Source organism: Propithecus coquereli, unplaced genomic scaffold, assembly GCF_000956105.1.
Source record: "Propithecus coquereli isolate 6110/MARCELLA unplaced genomic scaffold, Pcoq_1.0 Scaffold18, whole genome shotgun sequence".
In the NCBI taxonomy this organism is placed as follows: domain Eukaryota; kingdom Metazoa; phylum Chordata; class Mammalia; order Primates; family Indriidae; genus Propithecus; species Propithecus coquereli.
The window spans coordinates 11,668,146-11,671,137 of record NW_012142745.1 but is presented as its reverse complement, the minus strand read 5'-3'; the positions used below and the strand labels follow the sequence as shown (position 1 = coordinate 11,671,137).

General features: G+C 50.4%; 1 pseudogene; it reads left to right on the top strand.

The window, feature by feature from the left end:
- The first annotated feature begins 1,315 nt into the window (after nucleotides 1-1,315).
- LOC105808780 lies at nucleotides 1,316-2,311 on the top strand (annotated as a pseudogene).
- The last annotated feature ends 681 nt before the right edge of the window (nucleotides 2,312-2,992 follow it).

Here is a 2,992-nt window from a genome sequence, read left to right as displayed (position 1 = left end):
CACAGTGCTTAGCGGGAGGAGGGGGTGAGAGGCACAGATGAGTAGGGCAGGGTGAGAAACAGTGTGGGTGGGGGAAAGGCACCGAGTGCTCCAGCTGGATCTGAATTCCAACCTGGATTCTCCAATTACCCGCTGCAGGGTCTGGAACCTCCATGAGGTTCAATACCCCCTTCTCTGAAATGAGGGTAACCACAGTTACTTTTGGGGGTTATTGTGAAAACTAAATCAGATAAAGCAGGGGGCACATCATCGGCACTCGGCGCATGGTAGTTATTACTGCATTTGTATGTATGATTGCTCTGGTCTCCGTCCAAATTCAAACAATTCTGAAACTGCTAAGTGATGCTGAACTAGGGACGCTGCAGCTTTGGAGAGCGCCGCTGGGCAAAGCCTCTTGTACGCTACCAGGCTGCTCCCCGATGTCAGAGGTATTGCATGTTGGGACCACGTGGGGGCCTGGGACCATCCCAAGTGGGACTTGTGGTTTCCCCCTGCCTGTACCTGGAACACAACCTCCAGACCATTATTTTATTAATAGACTTCATTTTTTTTAAGAGAAATTTTAGGTTCACAGCAAAATTGAGTGCCAAGTAACAGAGTTCTCAGACTCTCCCTGCCATGAACACGCCCAGCCTCCCCCACCAGCATTTTGTTTTTGTCAGTGTAAATAATAAACTATCCCAGTTTTAATTGTTTGAATACAATTCAAAATCAGTGATACAATAAGTGTCGTGTGGTGTTGACATCTAGTAGCTATGTCTATTTATGGGGACATCATAATTCCTTTTATTCTTCCAATTAATTTGTGACCAAATCAGCACATTCCTGAGGCTTCTGCAAATGCCTGCAGTTGCTCTTCATCCCCTGGTACCTGTGCTTTCCCGGATAGTCAGTGCAGCTAGCAGTGGCCTGAGACAGCAGAGCCTCTCAGAGAAGCCATTCATTTTTTCAGCAAATCCCTAAGCACATACTGTGCGTTCGGGGCAGTCCTGGGCGTACCAGCGAGGAGAATACAGACACAGTCCTGCCTGCGTGAGCTTATATTCTGGGGATGTGGCTTCATTTTCTTTTTGCAGGGGCCTGTCTGCAAAGCCTGTCAGAGGAGACGATGGGCTAGACACCCGCTCTGTAGACAGTCCCTACTGGTTCTTGTCCTCAGTGCTGCTTTTTTAAATCACTATTGTTTCTTTGTAGAAAGAAAAAGTATACATAGACGCTAATTTAAGGGAATGCAGATGATCTTCAAATGCTAAAATTCTGGCTCCGGCCACTGATGGTGTACTGTGTGCCTTTTTCCCTCTCAACCCGCGCAGGCCTTGGCAGCGGGATGGCCTACCTGCCGGCGGTGGTCATGGTGGGGAAGTATTTCCAGAAGAGACGAGCCCTGGCCCAAGGCCTCAGCACCACGGGCACAGGATTTGGTACATTCCTAATGACCGTGCTGCTAAAGTACCTGTGCAAGGAGTACGGGTGGCGGAATGCGATGTTTATCCAAGGTGCTGTTTCCTTAAACCTGTGTGTCTGTGGGGCGCTCATGAGGCCCCTCTCCCCTCAGCAAGACGGAAACAACCCAGGAGAGAAAGATCCGCGAGTCCTCCCGGAGCTCTCCGCTGAATCTGTGAAGTCAAGCGGACGGCTGGGCAGAGCAGAAGAGAGGGATGGCGGGCTGGGGAACGGGGACACCCTTTGTGACCTGCAAGCCCAGGAGTGCCCAGATCAGGCCCTGCCCAGGGAGAACATGTGCGCCCTGCAGGTTCTGAAGACCGTCAGCCAACTGACCATGAGGGTCAGGACGGGGCTCTCGGACTGGTACTCGGGCTATTTCGGGACGGCCTCGCTCTTTACCAATCGCATGTTTGTAGCCTTTATTTTCTGGGCTTTGTTTGCATACAGCAGCTTTGTCATCCCCTTCATTCACCTCCCGGAAATAGTCAATTTGTATAATTTATCGGAGCAGAACGATGTTTTCCCTCTGACTTCAATTATAGCAATAGTCCACATCTTCGGAAAAGTGATCCTGGGCATCGTGGCCGACTTACCTTGCATCAGCATTTGGAATGTCTTCCTGATGGCCAACTTCACCCTCGTCGTCTGTATTTTTATTCTGCCGCTGATGCACACGTATGCCGGCCTGGCGGTCATCTGTGCACTGATAGGCTTTTCCAGCGGTTATTTCTCCCTAATGCCTGTCGTGACTGAAGACTTGGTTGGCATCGAACACCTGGCCAACGCCTATGGCATCATCATCTGTGCTAATGGCATCTCTGCGTTGCTGGGACCACCTTTTGCAGGTAAACTCTCCGGGGTTTGAAGACCTCAGCGTGCATGCAGACAGTGAGGGTGTGGGGCGTGTTGTCATTAACGTTATAGTGAATATTACATTGAAGTTAGGAACTTTCGATCCTTCTCCTCATGCTAAAGCTGCCAGGCTGGTAAATCGAGGCAAGAAAGCAGGTGAGGATGCTGGGATACTGCAGGGCCCCTGCCCGTCTGAAGAGGGCAGCCTCTGCCCAGCTCCAACGATTTCTGTCACCAAGAAATACTGAGAATTGTTGCCAGATCTTATTGTTGTTTTTTCCCCCTAAGTGAAGGTAGAAATCTGGACTCTTCGGTGGCACTTTCAGATTTTCAGAACTCTTTGTGTAGGTCCAACACGACACATCCATGGGCTGGATCTAGCCCCGTATTTGCTTTCCATTGCTGCTGTAATAAATTGCCATAAACTTAGTGGCTTAAAACAATGCAGATTTATTATCTTACCCTTCTGGGGGTCAGAAGTCCAAAATGGGTCCCACTGGGCGAAAGTCAAGGTATCGGCTGAGCTGCACTACTTCTGGAGGCTCCGGGGGAACTTGCTTCCTTGCCTTCTCCAGCCTCTGGAGGCTGCCTCATTGCTTGGCTCCTGCACCCCCTTCCTGCATATTCTAAGCCAGCAGCGCCTCGTCTTCCCCTCTCCCTTGCTCCCTGCGTCCTCCTTTCCCTTATAAGGATG